Below are 9,172 nucleotides of genomic sequence, written 5' to 3' on the forward strand. Positions count from 1 at the left end.
CTACAGTCCCCTCTATAGTATCGCAACACTAAGTGCCATCCATTTGTCTCCTTGTGTCTTCCCTCTCCAGGACCTCAGGGACCCATGATGAAGAATCGCATCTCTCTCGACTACTGCTCTATTCCCCCATCTGGAAAGGGGGCTGGCACCGACAGAGCGCTGAGTCCATGTTGGCAGATGGTTGGTTTGGCTGCAACATGGGATACCATTAACAGTAACTGGCCACTGAATTTGCATTGACTAGAAAGAACATAAGAAATGGTGGCTTTAGCCATGTGGTACGCTCCTCCGGACCTTAAAAAAAAACCCTGCCAAATAATATTAATGGTAACCATTTGTGATAACCGGTCTCCAAGACAGTTCTCAATGACCCTCATGTATTGTAGTCACACCTTTGCGGAGCTCCCTGCCGTGCTGACAAATGCTGGGCTGCACCCACGCACAGGAAATTGAGGAAGTGACCAAAGCTAGATCATAAAGATAGGTGGCTCCTGCTTCGTGTCTTGGATCATTTGCTCTGGAAGAAGTCCACTGCTTAGCGATGAGGATGCTCAGGCAGCCCTGTGGAGCAGCGGAGGTGTCAAGGAACTGAGGCCCCCTTGCTGAGAGCCATGTAAGTGTGTTCTGGTGGAAGCCCATCCTCCAGCCCCAGTCAAGCCTTCAAATGACTGCAGTCTCAGGACAGAGCCCAGGTTAGAACTGCCCAACTAAAGCATGTCCAAATTCTTGACCCACAGAAACCGTGAGATGTATTAGACCTTCACTGTTGTCTGAGGCCACTAAGTTTTGAAGTAACCTGCTATGCAGCAATAATCACAGACAAGGCGAAGTTGGAGCTGTTCCTTAATCCAACTGCTGACATTTCCTTGGTCTGATACACATTTTAGAAAAGGAGCTTCAGAAAATGTTACATTGTTAAAAGTTGCAACCTTAGGGGTGTGCTTACTTTGCAAATGCAACTTGAGAGATGCCCCTTAACCTCCAGCTCCTTGCCAGGACATTGCTACCCCTGAGCCTCTCCTACATAGATTCTGGAGCTTTCACTGCAAGAAAAGCAGGCTAACAAAGTGAGAGCCTTGGCCATCTAGTTTATTCCCACAACCAAGATGGACAGCGAGAGTTGGCTATCTGGCTCAGAGGAAGCGAAGGTGGGATCTGGCTGGGAGGAGACCTTTCCTTTGCATACTGTGCGTCCTGCTCAGGGCTGAATTATCTCAATAATAAAGGAAAGGAAGACTTCATGCTATGTAAATAAACCCCAAATTCGGCCATTATTCATTTTTATTGAAATGGAATGCAAATTACTTAAACTTAGCAGAAAGCAGCCCGGTGAAAACAAGGGGCATCGGGGGCCGGTCACATTCGTTGCAAATCCACACACGACGTTCCACTAGCCCTTAATTACTTGCCCGTGCACACCGGCGGGGCTGCGCCCTTTGTCTCGCTCGTTTTGCTGGCGGTGCTAGCGACTGGGACTCCCTCCCCCGCCCGGAGCAGATGGGCCCAGGGCCTTTGTTTTCCGGGTGAAGCAACGCGGCCGCCGCGCAAGCCTGGCCTCCGGGGCTGCCCGAGCAGGGGTTCCCGCAAGCCTGGCCCCCGGGACTGCCGAGCAGGGGTCCCCGCTGAGGTCTCTGCGCTCTCTGCGCTCCCTGCGCCGTGGCCTTCCCCTGATTGCCGCATTATTGGAAGCCTCTTTGCTCCCATTGTGTGGGCGCTGTAATCTCCGAGGTTCCTGGAGTTATTTTGAGGAGCTTACTTGAGAGCAATCCCTTGGCTCGCTCAGATCACTCTCCACGCTGCCGGCTCTGGCAGAGCGGCCACCATGAGCGGGCCTCTGATCCCCAGGACTGGCCTGGTGTGCTGCAGGCCCTGCTGCCCACCGACCTGGGCTGGCTCCTGCCTGGGGCTCCGCTAGCAAAGCTGATGGCGACTGAAAAAGACAATCCTGCAGTGAGGATTTCGACCAAGGGAGGGGCAGCAAGTACTTAAGCCCGGACACCTGCTGGAAGCTGGGAGGTGGCTGAAGGAGGGGGCCCCTGGTAGAAAGGGCTATTGGGGGGGTACTGGGTGTCCTCTCCGCATCACTGAATTCCTGACCCACGGAAATTGCCAGAGATGATACAGGTTTATCTCCCCCGACCTTCACCCAGAAGTCCCCGTTATCAGGGCCTGAATACTGAGGTGAACAGAACATCATTAACTGCGCTCCTCCTCCCTCACCCCCCTCCAGTGGATAAGCATCCATGGGATCAGAGGGTATCTGCTTTCATAGCAGAGAAGCGGCTTGCGGAAAGGAATGTATGCCAATGGGGTCCCTTTTTCCACTGGTTTCCATCCTGAAGTCAGGCACATGCTCCCCCAAGGCAACTGAAATTTTGCAGTGGATGGCCAGCCATGGGTTAGGAATGGGGATAGGGAGAAGCTGAGACCCCAGGTAGTGCCAATGCTGCTGTGAATTCCAAGGCACCCCTCTTTTGGGAGCTCCGGCTATGGGATTATTTTCGTGTTGGAGAATTCCAGCGCCATTCTCCTCTCTGACTTTCTCCATATTCATAACTTCTCTGTTTCACCCCCCTCAGCCTCTCCCTGCCTTCCAAGGCACTCAGTACCTTCCACAGCAGTAGCCTCCATCCTGTCCCTGCCATGAGAACAGAGGCCTAGAGGCCAGGAAGTCTGGGGTTTTGTGCTGATTCTGTGACTAACAGTGTAACCATGGGGAGTCCTTCCCCCTCTCCATTTCTTGGGGAGCCTAAGAAATCATCTGGAGACCAGGGTGCCTACAAGCTTTGAACTCTCTCTAAAGGCTGTGACTGGGGGGCCTCCACTTTTCCCAGGGCCCAGGAGATGTCCCCCACATCAGTAGTTCTGGACTCTAAGCTGAGAGTGTGTTTCACCAGGGACGTGTGGAAATGGTGGCTAGTCTCAGAGCTGGTTCTCATAGGGCTGGAGTGCTGTAGGTAGGTATTTGGGAACTTTTCACGGTCCTTAAATCCTTTCATTGTGGAGAGGTCCACTGGGCTTAAAGTTAGACTTAATGTCCAAGATTTGAGGACCATCCTTTTCCTGGAGGCTGTGACTTCCTGGCAGCTAAGATCATTGTGGCGGAATCAACGAACATGCTTCCAGATCCCGGCCTGGCCTCCAACCGCTGGGGGTCTGAGGCCAGTGAAGTAACCAGGAAAAAGTCCTGCCTCCCCCTCCCCTCCGCTCTTCTCCCCTCTGGGCTGCCATCCGAAATAGGATATTACTTAACTGAACTGTGCTTGAAGCTTCAAGGTCTCTATTGTATTCTAACATTATTTACTCCTTCTCAAACTATTGTTTATTGGGTTCATTTAATTCAAGGGCTCTAGGTATTTCTTCAGCAGTAATAAAAAAAAAAAATCAGTGCTAGGCACTGAATGGTGTGCCTACCCCCGCCCCCGCCCCCGCCCCCAATTCATGTTGAAGCCTGAAACCCCAGTGTGACTGTCTTTGGGGAGAAGCCTATAAGGAGGTAATTAAGGTTCAGTGAGGTCTTAAGGGTGGAGCCCTGATGTGATAGGATTAGTGTTCTCATAGGAAGAGACACCAGAGACTTGGATCCCCGCTCCCTACCACAAACACAAAGAAGAGGCCATCGCCAAGGTGGAAGGCCTGCAAACCAAAAGATCTCTGAATGAAACCTGCCTTCCCAGCACCCTGATCTTGGGCTCACAGGCTCCAGAACTGTGGGGCATGTCGTGTAAGTCCCCCGGTCTTCGGTGACTTGTTACGGCAGTCTGAGCAGACTAAAGCATGTGTGGATACGACAATGTATCTGACGTGTTGAAGAAACTCTGTGTACCAGAAACTGACAACAGACACACAAACGCCAGGGGTCACTTAGTCACAGTCTGTACTGCAGCAAAACAACCTCCCCAAACCCTCCAAACCATCCACATTCTGCCACGGAACAAAAGCCCAAACACATCAACATTTAAAACAAAACCCAAAAAACAACTAAAGCGGCATTAAAGTAAAAACTACTTGGGAGAAAGAATTTCCATCCTATGAGCAATTTGAAATAAAAACTTCAGACTCATAATAGTGACTCTACCATCATTTTCTGTAATAAAACATCTATTATAACAGATATGGCAATACAATAAAAGTCCTATTGTTCCGGAAACTGTATTATAACTGAAACAGGATAATTATAGAAATACTTGCATGAGAATTGCATGTTCAACAGAACCATTGAAAATCACTCTTCTCACACTGAAAATAAGTCTTCCAGGTACAGAGAACTCTTCAGTGAGATCTGAAATAGAAGGCAACGTGGCCTTTTTTTTTTTTTTTTTTTCAAATCTTTTATAGCAGCATAACCTTCCAAAGCCCCCTCAGGGCCATCTGTAACATGTCTCCAAGGGCCCACCCGGCTCTGAGTTCCACACTTTATTTGGAAAACTAAAATCCGATGGTAGATTTTGAAGTAGGGCATCTCTCTATTCTTTCCACAGACAGATTTTAGGGTGAATCTCAGTTCTATCAAGTTCATTTTGTAAATTCTAACTTAGAATTTCTAGCTTCTAGAGCAGCGGACCCCTGGAGCATTCTGCAGAGATCCAATCGTTTTTTTTTTTTTTTTTAATTTTTAACGTTTATTTATTTTTGAGACAGAGGGAGACAGAGCATGAATGGGGGAGGGTCAGAGAGAGGGAGACACAGAATCTGAAACAGGCTCCAGACTTTGAGCGGTCAGCACAGAGCCCGACGCAGGGCTCAAACCCACGGAGTGTGAGATCGTGACCTGAGCTGAAGTCGGCCGCTTAACCGACTGAGCCACCCAGACGCCCCGATCCAATCGTTTTTTGAAGGCATTGTTGGCACTGCAGCTCTCCCAGCCTTGTGGTTGACACGGGGGCTCTTGGCTCTGTTCCTCCTGAAGTCCTCACAGCAGCCCTTCGGTGTTGAGAGCAAGGATTTTTCTCATTTAGTAGCTGAGGAACCTGGGAACTGTCTGGATGGGAGCAGGGGCAGGGGATTTGTCTGGAAACTGCATTTGCACCGTAAGCACACTGTTTTTCCTTAGCTTGCCTATTTATTTGATGTGGCTTTGGGGAAACTGACAAAAATTACAGAGGAGTAGGAGGCCAGAGGGCCTGTGAGCCATCCCTTGTCACCTGACTACTGACTTCTGATGCTCCCTCCCCGTAACCTGGCACTTGCAGGGCTGGAAACTGGAGGAAATTCACAGAACCATGATGGTGGCTGAGGGACTAAGGGAGTGTGCAGGGAGGAAATAACAACAACAACAACAACAACAACAACAACAACACATACTCAGCACCATGGCAAATAAGTAGACAGGTGCTGAGTGATGACTGAAGGGACATGATAGCCATCTACAGATATCTGAAGGATGTAAACACCAAGGAAGAAGATGAATTAATTATTTAGAGGCACAGTGATGAAGCTCTGGACCAGCTCCGTTACCAGCCCCCAAACCACCTTGCCCACAACAGTCCTTTCAGAATTAAGCTCCCCCAAGACCAAAGACAGGCAGCTTGATGGTCCCTCTGCACACAACAACTGTGATACAAGGCATGGGCCGAGGCTCCTACTTTCATTGTGCCAGCATGTACCATGTGTGTACTCAGATGCTTATCATCACGGCTGCCATTTGTTGAATACCTGGTGTTTTGTGTTGAATTGTGTCACCCCGAAGACTTTGTAGTACTACCCCCGAAACTTGTAGATGTGACCTTATTTGAAAATAGAGTCTTTGAAGATGTCATCAAGTTCAGATGAGAACTTTAGGGTGGGCCTTTAATCCAATATGAAGAGGGAAGTTGGGGCACAGGCACAGACACACAGGGAGAATGCCACGTGATGACACATGCAGGGCACAGCTGCAAACCCACGAATGCCGAGGGCTGACAGCCACACCAGAAGCTGGGAAGAGGCCAGGAGTGATGTCCCCCACAGACTTCAGAGGGAGCTTGGACCTGCCCACACGTTGGACTGCTCTCCGAAACGGAGACAATAAATTTGTTTTAAGACACCCACTTTGTGGTGCTTTGTTATAGGGCCCTACCTGCTACAGCAGTGTGATGAATATTTCCCATATGAAAGGAATGGCTTGCATCTTAGGGAGAAGGCTGGGGGCAAGGGATACCTCCTCCATCCCAAGGGCCAAGGAAGGAAGGGTGTCCTAGGCCCACCATATGGGGTTGGAATCCCTCCTATGGTTGCAAGTCTGGATCAAGATCCCTGGGAATCCCTAAGCACAAGACTATGGCACCTCCTTAGAGGTAATCTAAAATAGAAAGAAGGCTCAGTTGGTGGAACATGTGACTCCTGATCTCGGGGTTGAGTTCAAGCTCCATGTTGGGTGTAGAGATCACTTAAAAAACATGAGAAATAAAAATTAAAAATGAATAAAAAACAAAAAGAACACTGTAAGATTTTAGTGTTCAAAATGACATCAAGTTTACTCATATGCTTTGATTAAGAGGTTGCAGGGGTTTATGTGTGTGTGACCTGTATATGGAATTGTCCAGCTCTGGGTCTGGGTTTTTTTTTTTTTTTAATCCTGAAAAGGCCATAAAAGGTAGGAGCTAGCTAACTCGAACTCTAGAAAAGTTGGGGTGGGGGGAAAGGTGCTGACTTCAGGGGGCCCCATGGCCCTCAGGCTGCACTCCTTCACACCCATCCCTTGCCCTCTACCCCATTTTAGATGGACCTTGCACCTTGCACCTTCCTCAAGCCCAGAGAGTCCTCCTGGGGATCGTGTCTCCCTTTGGCCCCTGATTCAGGATCTCTGACTCTCTGGCCTAGGGACATTTCTCCCTCCCCTCAGTGGTCATGGAGACAGCCCAGCAACCTTGGGGAGCCAAAGATGCTAAGTTAACATTTGGTGAATGTGTGGATCATAGTCTGAAGCCGGCTTTATGAATGCAGACCAGCATGCTTTGGGATTCTTGCACCCTTCTGGAAAATGGTGAATTGCGAAGGCATGGGGTGGAATCAGATTTCCTGCCTCTCTGGGCACATGAGGCTCACATTTGGGACTCTGGAGATGTTTTTCACGAGAATAATCTTGATCCCTATACATTTCCTCCTTTACTCTTCAGTAGTATCCTATGGGACAGGGACTATCATTGTTGTCATTTCCCAAATGAGGAAACTGAGGCATAGAGAAATTGAATGACTTTCCCAAGGTCATCCAGCCAGATGTTAGGACTGTAAGCATTATGAGAGCACTTTCTGTATGCTGGGCCAGGGCACAGTCACCATGATGGCGACCCTGCTGTGCACCTCCTTCACAGGACCGACTCTACAGGAGGCCCCGATGACCCTATGAGACTGTGGAATCATCTGTTACATTTATGGGCTTCTGTGTGTGCACCCACTCATATCAGAATGAAGATGCCAGGTTGCTGATAGGTGCAAAGTTTGCGGGACTTCTTACAGTTCACCTTCTCTTCTCAAGAGGGTCCTGACCTTGAAGTTTCTTTCCCTTCCAGCATCTTTCCTGCCTACCAGTACTCCCCTTACCACCTCTGGGGAAGGAGTCAGCAGCCCAATTCTTTAATGAGCCACCAGAGGGAGCTGCCTGCAGAGAAACTAGAGAATCTCCCCCAGGTCCGGGCCTGGAGATGATTGAACTATTCTTAGCCTCAGTTAACTTTCATTGTTGAATGTCACCCAAACTCAACAAAAGCTCCTACTCAGAAATGGATGGGGTTATTTCACTGTGGCCAGGGAACCCTGGTTAATGCTCAAGGCCCTTTCTCACAGGAGGACAGAAGGGAAACGGAAGTAACAAAAATGATGATAGTTATAGAGTACAAAGTTTCAATTCTCCAAGATAAATACATGCTAGGAATCCATGCAGCATACTGCCTACAGCTGATAATATTGTATCATACACTAAATGTATACTAAAGAGAGTAAATCTTATGGTAAGTGTTCTCAACACTCTCTCTCTCTCTCTCTCTCTCACACACACACACACACACACACACACACACACACAATAATAGTAATAATAAAGAGAGTGGGAAAAAACTTCTGAAGTGATTGATATGTTTATGGTATAGATTGTGATGATGGTCTCACAGGTATATGCTTATCCCCCAACTCATTGGCTTATATACCTTAATACATACAGCTTTTTTAAGTCAGCAAATATATATACCTTTTTTTTTTTAAACACCTTATTGGGGCATGTATATACTATAGTATATATGTCTGTTTAAATATATGGTATATATATATATATATATGCATATGTGTTTATATCTGTGTGTGTACATACATGGTATTTATATGTGTATACATGCGTGTATATATGTGGTATATACATATGTGTGTACTTTCCCACTCAAAAGAGGAAAAAGAAGAAAAGGAAACAAGATGACTGGTGGTGTAAAAGAGGCCCATCCTCCAGGTGTCTACAGTACCCTGGAAAGCCAGGCTAAGTGCTGGGTTCAGCAAGGTCTTCGAGCCAGGTGGACCCAGGTTAGAGTCTGAACCCTGACACACCCTACCTGGGTGGCCTTGGGCAGACCGACCTCTCCATACCCGGCTTCTCCTATCTGTAATATGGCAGTGACAACCATGCCTAGGTGACAGGACTACTGCCAGGATTAAGTGGTATACTCCACGGAAAGCCACCAGAGCCTTTTTCAGATTTGAAATGGTTCAAGGCCAGCCCTTGTGAGCCCGTGTGTAGGAGGACGGGGGTGGGGGAGGGGGTGGGGGGAATCTCCTCCATACTCTCTCGAAAGTATCCCCTGCACCCCCTCCCCACCTCTGCCCCCTCCCAACAGTCTCCCCAACCTCAGCTTTGTCCTGGAAGCTGGACGTCCCCCTTCCCTTGGAACCCTGGGAGTAAAGCCAGCGCTTAGCCTTTCAACCCCCCAGACCCAGAGGCGTCTGGTGCCAGCACCGGCCTCCAGCTTATGTTGGACTTTGGCCCATACATTCACCGAACATTAATTTAGTACCTTTGGCTTCCCGTGGTTGCTGGGCTTCCCGTGGTTCCCATGATCGCTGAGGGGAGGGAGGATAGTCCCTAGGCCTGAAGGTCAGAGATCCTGAATCAAAGGTCAAAGGGAAAGAGGATCCCAGGAGGCCTTTCCGGGCTTGAGGGAGTTGCAAGGTGCCAAGCGCATCTAAAACGTGTGCGGGCTGGGGTAGAGGA

This window comes from Herpailurus yagouaroundi, unplaced genomic scaffold, assembly GCF_014898765.1.
Source record: "Herpailurus yagouaroundi ecotype Mexico unplaced genomic scaffold, PumYag 194, whole genome shotgun sequence".
Classification (NCBI taxonomy): Eukaryota; Metazoa; Chordata; class Mammalia; order Carnivora; family Felidae; genus Herpailurus; species Herpailurus yagouaroundi.